The sequence below is a fragment of the Anopheles nili genome, assembly GCF_943737925.1.
Source record: "Anopheles nili chromosome X unlocalized genomic scaffold, idAnoNiliSN_F5_01 X_unloc_2, whole genome shotgun sequence".
Taxonomy (NCBI): Eukaryota; Metazoa; Arthropoda; class Insecta; order Diptera; family Culicidae; genus Anopheles; species Anopheles nili.
The window spans coordinates 1,002,501-1,012,500 of record NW_026525478.1 but is presented as its reverse complement, the minus strand read 5'-3'; positions in this window follow the sequence as shown (position 1 = coordinate 1,012,500).

Sequence of the window (10,000 nt, the reverse complement as noted above, 5' to 3'; positions counted from 1 at the left end):
TGGTTGGACACCTCTTGGCTACTTGACCCCTTTCCCGGTGGGTGCAAGTCACCGTGCGGAACCTTTCGGCCGCTCTCCCTAGGACTGTGTTGCAGGCAAGCACAGTGGTTCCGCGACCTAGAGACAGCGGCATCCCTTGTTACTGCTACTCCGAGCCCTGGGACACCTTCCCAGGGTGTTTTCCATGTACCACTAGCCTCTGGTTGACCATCGGTGGTGGTAGGTGATTTCCCCCAAAACCACCCTAGGTCACCGTTCCGACCACCCAGCTACCGTTAAAACGCCTCCGGACACCAGGACACACCTTCCCGGTACCAGAACCAGTCGTAGTTGCCGTCACCCAAATTTCATACAACCGTCACCCACGGGCCGAAACACCTTGCCCCTACATGAGTCTAGTATTAGGTCCTAGGGTCTCTTTTCGACAACTCCCGACCTCCCTGATATCGAATCGTCAGTTTACATGAGGAGGCTAAACTTTCTATGACGACTCAGTACAACCATACCTCCCTATAATAGTGAAATGTCAAATTCTAGGGCTTTTTGGCCATGGAAAATTCTGAAGCTCGGCACGAGCAAACATGACCCATGCTTGTATCTCCGAAACTATGAGTCTGACAGTTTTGCACCCTTCTGCGGAAAGTTGTGTCTCGGTAAGCCTAAAAAGTCAGTAGAACACCACGAAACGATCCGACCACTCCTTCGACCTGTTTTGGGGTTTTGCAGTTTTCCATGGGGTATTTTGTATGGGGAAAACCGACCCATGCCCGTATCTCCGTACCTAAGCGTCTGACGGTCTTGGACCCCTTTAGGTAAAAGTTGCATTCCGTCGAGCTGAACATTTCACTAGAACATCGCGAAACGATCCGACGCCTCCTTCTGGGAGTTTTTGGGGTCCGAAGGTTTTCTGGGACTTAGTCTCTGGAGCAACATTTCTGAAGCTCGGCACGAGCAACCACGCACGTGTCTTATATCTCCGTAAGTAAGGGTCTGACGGTCTTGGACGCCTTTAGCAAAAAGTTGCGCCCTATCGAATGGAACATTTCACTAGAACACCACGAAACGATCCGACCACTCCTTCGACCTGTTTTGGGGTTTTGCAGTTTTCCATGGGGTATTTTGTATGGGGAAAACCGACCCATGCCCGTATCTCCGTACCTAAGCGTCTGACGGTCTTGGACCCCTTTAGGTAAAAGTTGCATTCCGTCGAGCTGAACATTTCACTAGAACATCGCGAAACGATCCGACGCCTCCTTCTGGGAGTTTTTGGGGTCCGAAGGTTTTCTGGGACTTAGTCTCTGGAGCAACATTTCTGAAGCTCGGCACGAGCAACCACGCACGTGTCTTATATCTCCGTAAGTAAGGGTCTGACGGTCTTGGACACCTTTAGCAAAAAGTTGCGCCCTATCGAATGGAACATTTCACTAGAACACCACGAAACGATCCGACCACTCCTTCGACCTGTTTTGGGGTTTTGCAGTTTTCCATGGGGTATTTTGTATGGGGAAAACCGACCCATGCCCGTATCTCCGTACCTAAGCGTCTGACGGTCTTGGACCCCTTTAGGTAAAAGTTGCATTCCGTCGAGCTGAACATTTCACTAGAACATCGCGAAACGATCCGACGCCTCCTTCTGGGAGTTTTTGGGGTCCGAAGGTTTTCTGGGACTTAGTCTCTGGAGCAACATTTCTGAAGCTCGGCACGAGCAACCACGCACGTGTCTTATATCTCCGTAAGTAAGGGTCTGACGGTCTTGGACACCTTTAGCAAAAAGTTGCGCCCTATCGAATGGAACATTTCACTAGAACACCACGAAACGATCCGACCACTCCTTCGACCTGTTTTGGGGTTTTGCAGTTTTCCATGGGGTATTTTGTATGGGGAAAACCGACCCATGCCCGTATCTCCGTACCTAAGCGTCTGACGGTCTTGGACCCCTTTAGGTAAAAGTTGCATTCCGTCGAGCTGAACATTTCACTAGAACATCGCGAAACGATCCGACGCCTCCTTCTGGGAGTTTTTGGGGTCCGAAGGTTTTCTGGGACTTAGTCTCTGGAGCAACATTTCTGAAGCTCGGCACGGGCAACCACGCACGTGTCTTATATCTCCGTAAGTAAGGGTCTGACGGTCTTGGACACCTTTAGCAAAAAGTTGCGCCCTATCGAATGGAACATTTCACTAGAACACCACGAAACGATCCGACCACTCTTTCGACCTGTTTTGGGGTTTTGCAGTTTTCCATGGGGTATTTTGTATGGGGAAAACCGACCCATGCCCGTATCTCCGTACCTAAGCGTCTGACGGTCTTGGACCCCTTTAGGTAAAAGTTGCATTCCGTCGAGCTGAACATTTCACTAGAACATCGCGAAACGATCCGACGACTCCTTCTGGAAGTTTTTGGGGTCGGAAGGTTTTCTGGGACTTAGTCTCTGGAGCAACATTTCTGAAGCTCGGCACGAGCAACCACGCACGTGTCTTATATCTCCGTAAGTAAGGGTCTGACGGTCTTGGACACCTTTAGCAAAAAGTTGCGCCCTATCGAATGGAACATTTCACTAGAACATCACGAAACGATCCGACCACTCCTTCGACCTGTTTTGGGGTTTTGCAGTTTTCCATGGGGTATTTTGTATGGGGAAAACCGACCCATGCCCGTATCTCCGTAGCTAAGCGTCTGACGGTCTTGGACCCCTTTAGGTAAAAGTTGCATTCCGTCGAGCTGAACATTTCACTAGAACATCGCGAAACGATCCGACGACTCCTTCTGGGAGTTTTTGGGGTCGGAAGGTTTTCTGGGACTTAGTCTCTGGAGCAACATTTCTGAAGCTCGGCACGAGCAACCACGCACGTGTCTTATATCTCCGTAAGTAAGGGTCTGACGGTCTTGGACACCTTTAGCAAAAAGTTGCGCCCTATCGAATGGAACATTTCACTAGAACATCACGAAACGATCCGACCACTCCTTCGACCTGTTTTGGGGTTTTGCAGTTTTCCATGGGGTATTTTGTATGGGGAAAACCGACCCATGCCCGTATCTCCGTACCTAAGCGTCTGACGGTCTTGGACCCCTTTAGGTAAAAGTTGCATTCCGTCGAGCTGAACATTTCACTAGAACATCGCGAAACGATCCGACGCCTCCTTCTGGGAGTTTTTGGGGTCCGAAGGTTTTCTGGGACTTAGTCTCTGGAGCAACATTTCTGAAGCTCGGCACGAGCAACCACGCACGTGTCTTATATCTCCGTAAGTAAGGGTCTGACGGTCTTGGACACCTTTAGCAAAAAGTTGCGCCCTATCGAATGGAACATTTCACTAGAACACCACGAAACGATCCGACCACTCCTTCGACCTGTTTTGGGGTTTTGCAGTTTTCCATGGGGTATTTTGTATGGGGAAAACCGACCCATGCCCGTATCTCCGTACCTAAGCGTCTGACGGTCTTGGACCCCTTTAGGTAAAAGTTGCATTCCGTCGAGCTGAACATTTCACTAGAACATCGCGAAACGATCCGACGCCTCCTTCTGGGAGTTTTTGGGGTCCGAAGGTTTTCTGGGACTTAGTCTCTGGAGCAACATTTCTGAAGCTCGGCACGAGCAACCACGCACGTGTCTTATATCTCCGTAAGTAAGGGTCTGACGGTCTTGGACACCTTTAGCAAAAAGTTGCGCCCTATCGAATGGAACATTTCACTAGAACACCACGAAACGATCCGACCACTCCTTCGACCTGTTTTGGGGTTTTGCAGTTTTCCATGGGGTATTTTGTATGGGGAAAACCGACCCATGCCCGTATCTCCGTACCTAAGCGTCTGACGGTCTTGGACCCCTTTAGGTAAAAGTTGCATTCCGTCGAGCTGAACATTTCACTAGAACATCGCGAAACGATCCGACGCCTCCTTCTGGGAGTTTTTGGGGTCCGAAGGTTTTCTGGGACTTAGTCTCTGGAGCAACATTTCTGAAGCTCGGCACGGGCAACCACGCACGTGTCTTATATCTCCGTAAGTAAGGGTCTGACGGTCTTGGACACCTTTAGCAAAAAGTTGCGCCCTATCGAATGGAACATTTCACTAGAACACCACGAAACGATCCGACCACTCTTTCGACCTGTTTTGGGGTTTTGCAGTTTTCCATGGGGTATTTTGTATGGGGAAAACCGACCCATGCCCGTATCTCCGTACCTAAGCGTCTGACGGTCTTGGACCCCTTTAGGTAAAAGTTGCATTCCGTCGAGCTGAACATTTCACTAGAACATCGCGAAACGATCCGACGACTCCTTCTGGAAGTTTTTGGGGTCGGAAGGTTTTCTGGGACTTAGTCTCTGGAGCAACATTTCTGAAGCTCGGCACGAGCAACCACGCACGTGTCTTATATCTCCGTAAGTAAGGGTCTGACGGTCTTGGACACCTTTAGCAAAAAGTTGCGCCCTATCGAATGGAACATTTCACTAGAACATCACGAAACGATCCGACCACTCCTTCGACCTGTTTTGGGGTTTTGCAGTTTTCCATGGGGTATTTTGTATGGGGAAAACCGACCCATGCCCGTATCTCCGTAGCTAAGCGTCTGACGGTCTTGGACCCCTTTAGGTAAAAGTTGCATTCCGTCGAGCTGAACATTTCACTAGAACATCGCGAAACGATCCGACGACTCCTTCTGGGAGTTTTTGGGGTCGGAAGGTTTTCTGGGACTTAGTCTCTGGAGCAACATTTCTGAAGCTCGGCACGAGCAACCACGCACGTGTCTTATATCTCCGTAAGTAAGGGTCTGACGGTCTTGGACACCTTTAGCAAAAAGTTGCGCCCTATCGAATGGAACATTTCACTAGAACATCACGAAACGATCCGACCACTCCTTCGACCTGTTTTGGGGTTTTGCAGTTTTCCATGGGGTATTTTGTATGGGGAAAACCGACCCATGCCCGTATCTCCGTACCTAAGCGTCTGACGGTCTTGGACCCCTTTAGGTAAAAGTTGCATTCCGTCGAGCTGAACATTTCACTAGAACATCGCGAAACGATCCGACGACTCCTTCTGGGAGTTTTTGGGGTCCGAAGGTTTTCTGGGACTTAGTCTCTGGAGCAACATTTCTGAAGCTCGGCACGAGCAACCACGCACGTGTCTTATATCTCCGTAAGTAAGGGTCTGACGGTCTTGGACACCTTTAGCAAAAAGTTGCGCCCTATCGAATAGAACATTTCACTAGAACACCACGAAACGATCCGACCACTCCTTCGACCTGTTTTGGGGTTTTGCAGTTTTCCATGGGGTATTTTGTATGGGGAAAACCGACCCATGCCCGTATCTCCGTACCTAAGCGTCTGACGGTCTTGGACCCCTTTAGGTAAAAGTTGCATTCCGTCGAGCTGAACATTTCACTAGAACATCGCGAAACGATCCGACGACTCCTTCTGGGAGTTTCTGGGGTCCGAAGGTTTTCTGGGACTTAGTCTCTGGAGCAACATTTCTGAAGCTCGGCACGAGCAACCACGCACGTGTCTTATATCTCCGTAAGTAAGGGTCTGACGGTCTTGGACACCTTTAGCAAAAAGTTGCGCCCTATCGAATGGAACATTTCACTAGAACACCACGAAACGATCCGACCACTCCTTCGACCTGTTTTTGGGTTTTGCAGTTTTCCATGGGGTATTTTGTATGGGGAAAACCGACCCATGCCCGTATCTCCGTACCTAAGCGTCTGACGGTCTTGGACCCCTTTAGGTAAAAGTTGCATACCGTCGAGCTGAACATTTCACTAGAACATCGCGAAACGATCCGACGACTCCTTCTGGGAGTTTTTGGGGTCCGAAGGTTTTCTGGGACTTAGTCTCTGGAGCAACATTTCTGAAGCTCGGCACGAGCAACCACGCACGTGTCTTATATCTCCGTAAGTAAGGGTCTGACGGTCTTGGACACCTTTAGCAAAAAGTTGCGCCCTATCGAGTGGAACATTTCACTAGAACACCACGAAACGATCCGACCACTCCTTCGACCTGTTTTTGGGTTTTGCAGTTTTCCATGGGGTATTTTGTATGGGGAAAACCGACCCATGCCCGTATCTCCGTACCTAAGCGTCTGACGGTCTTGGACCCCTTTAGGTAAAAGTTGCATTTCGTCGAGCTGAACATTTCACTAGAACATCGCGAAACGATCCGACGACTCCTTCTGGGAGTTTTTGGGGTCGGAAGGTTTTCTGGGACTTAGTCTCTGGAGCAACATTTCTGAAGCTCGGCACGAGCAACCACGCACGTGTCTTATATCTCCGTAAGTAAGTGTCTGACGGTCTTGGACACCTTTAGCAAAAAGTTGCGCCCTATCGAATGGAACATTTCACTAGAACACCACGAAACGATCCGACCACTCCTTCGACCTGTTTTGGGGTTTTGCAGTTTTCCATGGGGTATTTTGTATGGGGAAAACCGACCCATGCCCGTATCTCCGTACCTAAGCGTCTGACGGTCTTGGACCCCTTTAGGTAAAAGTTGCATTCCGTCGAGCTGAACATTTCACTAGAACATCGCGAAACGATCCGACGACTCCTTCTGGGAGTTTTTGGGGTCGGAAGGTTTTCTGGGACTTAGTCTCTGGAGCAACATTTCTGAAGCTCGGCACGAGCAACCACGCACGTGTCTTATATCTCCGTAAGTAAGGGTCTGACGGTCTTGGACACCTTTAGCAAAAAGTTGCGCCCTATCGAATGGAACATTTCACTAGAACACCACGAAACAATCCGACCACTCCTTCGACCTGTTTTGGGGTTTTGCAGTTTTCCATGGGGTATTTTGTATGGGGAAAACCGACCCATGCCCGTATCTCCGTACCTAAGCGTCCGACGGTCTTGGACCCCTTTAGGTAAAAGTTGCATACCGTCGAGCTGAACATTTCACTAGAACATCGCGAAACGATCCGACGACTCCTTGTGGGAGTTTTTGGGGTCGGAAGGTTTTCTGGGACTTAGTCTCTGGAGCAACATTTCTGAAGCTCGGCACGGGCAACCACGCACGTGTCTTATATCTCCGTAAGTAAGGGTCTGACGGTCTTGGACACCTTTAGCAAAAAGTTGCGCCCTATCGAATGGAACATTTCACTAGAACACCACGAAACGATCCGACCACTCCTTCGACCTGTTTTGGGGTTTTGCAGTTTTCCATGGGGTATTTTGTATGGGGAAAACCGACCCATGCCCGTATCTCCGTACCTAAGCGTCTGACGGTCTTGGACCCCTTTAGGTAAAAGTTGCATTCCGTCGAGCTGAACATTTCACTAGAACATCGCGAAACGATCCGACGACTCCTTCTGGGAGTTTTTGGGGTCCGAAGGTTTTCTGGGACTTAGTCTCTGGAGCAACATTTCTGAAGCTCGGCACGAGCAACCACGCACGTGTCTTATATCTCCGTAAGTAAGGGTCTGACGGTCTTGGACACCTGTAGCAAAAAGTTGCGCTCTATCGAATGGAACATTTCACTAGAACACCACGAAACGATCCGACCACTCCTTCGACCTGTTTTGGGGTTTTGCAGTTTTCCATGGGGTATTTTGTATGGGGAAAACCGACCCATGCCCGTATCTCCGTACCTAAGCGTCTGACGGTCTTGGACCCCTTTAGGTAAAAGTTGCATTCCGTCGAGCTGAACATTTCACTAGAACATCGCGAAACGATCCGACGACTCCTTCTGGGAGTTTTTGGGGTCCGAAGGTTTTCTGGGACTTAGTCTCTGGAGCAACATTTCTGAAGCTTGGCACGGGCAACCACGCACGTGTCTTATATCTCCGTAAGTAAGTGTCTGACGGTCTTGGACACCTTTAGCAAAAAGTTGCGTATAACCATCCTCGTCAATACTCTCGAACACTGTAACTCGATCCGACCACTCCTTGGTATACTTTTGTGGGTTGCCAGTTTCGGTTGGGACTTAGTCTCTGGAGACCAAATTCTGAAGCTCGGCGTGGGTACCGGTTTTTCGTGCAAGTCAGAGGGCCTCGACCGCCCCGAGAACCCGACCTTCAGGATTTTGGCCATTTTTGGGGGTGCACAAAAGTGTTCGTAATCAACCTCGGATTGTACTTTTCATCATCTAGGGGCACCGTAGGGACCGAAAAAAGTGGTTTCGCATGATAGTCCACCTCGACCCATGTCGACCCTTGCGCGACCCCGACCTTCAGGATTTTGCTCTACGGAAGGGGGTCTACTTGTGCGCAACCCCGACCTTCAGGATTTTGCTCTACGGAAGGGGGTGCACAAAAGTGTTCGTAATCAACCTCGGATTGTACTTTTCATCATCTAGGGGCACCGTAGGGACCGAAAAAAGTGGTTTCGCATGATAGTCCACCTCGACCCATGTCGACCCTTGCGCGACCCCGACCTTCAGGATTTTGCTCTACGGAAGGGGGTGCACAAAAGTGTTCGTAATCAACCTCGGATTGTACTTTTCATCATCTAGGGGCACCGTAGGGACCGAAAAAAGTGGTTTCGCATGATAGTCCACCTCGACCCATGTCGACCCTTGCGCGACCCCGACCTTCAGGATTTTGCTCTACGGAAGGGGGTGCACAAAAGTGTTCGTAATCAACCTCGGATTGTACTTTTCATCATCTAGGGGCACCGTAGGGACCGAAAAAAGTGGTTTCGCATGATAGTCCACCTCGACCCATGTCGACCCTTGTGCGACCCCGACCTTCAGGATTTTGCTCTACGGAAGGGGGTGCACAAAAGTGTTCGTAATCAACCTCGGATTGTACTTTTCATCATCTAGGGGCACCGTAGGGACCGAAAAAAGTGGTTTCGCATGATAGTCCACCTCGACCCATGTCGACCCTTGCGCGACCCCGACCTTCAGGATTTTGCTCTACGGAAGGGGGTGCACAAAAGTGTTCGTAATCAACCTCGGATTGTACTTTTCATCATCTAGGGGCACCGTAGGGACCGAAAAAAGTGGTTTCGCATGATAGTCCACCTCGACCCATGTCGACCCTTGCGCGACCCCGACCTTCAGGATTTTGCTCTACGGAAGGGGGTGCACAAAAGTGTTCGTAATCAACCTCGGATTGTACTTTTCATCATCTAGGGGCACCGTAGGGACCGAAAAAAGTGGTTTCGCATGATAGTCCACCTCGACCCATGTCGACCCTTGCGCGACCCCGACCTTCAGGATTTTGCTCTACGGAAGGGGTCCTCTCTGTACAAGGTTTAGGGGTACATTTTCACCCAAAAACCACTATCGCTCATCCGAAACAACTCCTCGACATGTGTCTTCTCTGTGAATTTGGCCCCGATCTGACGAGTAGTTTTCGAGATATGCCCCTCTGAAGGTACATACTGGGACTTAGCCGATTTTCACCCATTGCGGTTTCTATGGGGTGTTGGGAATCGCTCTACCGACCAGCCGGTTGGAGATATCGAGTTGCGGTCTTCGGCGCGTTTGCTCAACTCCGTAATGCCTACTTTTCGTCCATACACACAACACCTCGCAGAGTTCTCCTTCTGCCAGATATAGCGCGTGCCCCTATGTTCGTGCACCATTTTGGCCCGTTTTTCGCACATTGCCTCGAAACCATGCGTCCGACGCTTTTGCGTCCCGAGTATCGATGTTAGAACACCACCGTGGCTAACTTTCGTCCATATACGCCAAACTTCTCAGACACCGCCATCCGAGAGTATTTCGTGTTTTCCCATATATTGCATACTTCCAGGGGTTTGCTTCCATACAACTTTCAATGTTCTGTAAAACACCCGCGCATCGTCCGATTGGACTGAAACTGCTCCGGCGCGCTCTCTGCCGTGCTACAACTCTGCGCAAACCATCAAAACCTCGATGCCTGCGTGCGCACCTAGCCATCTGAACTCCGTACACTCTGGCTGAACAGGCCTCTTAGCCCGTTACAACATGGCTAACCCACTGGTAACCGGTAACCGTCACTCGTCCAATGTGGTCCATCACCCGTGCAAGCTGTTTCGCGTGCTTGCGCTTGCTCCGTGAGCAATCCCGCGTGCATTCGGTTGTCTTCCAACAG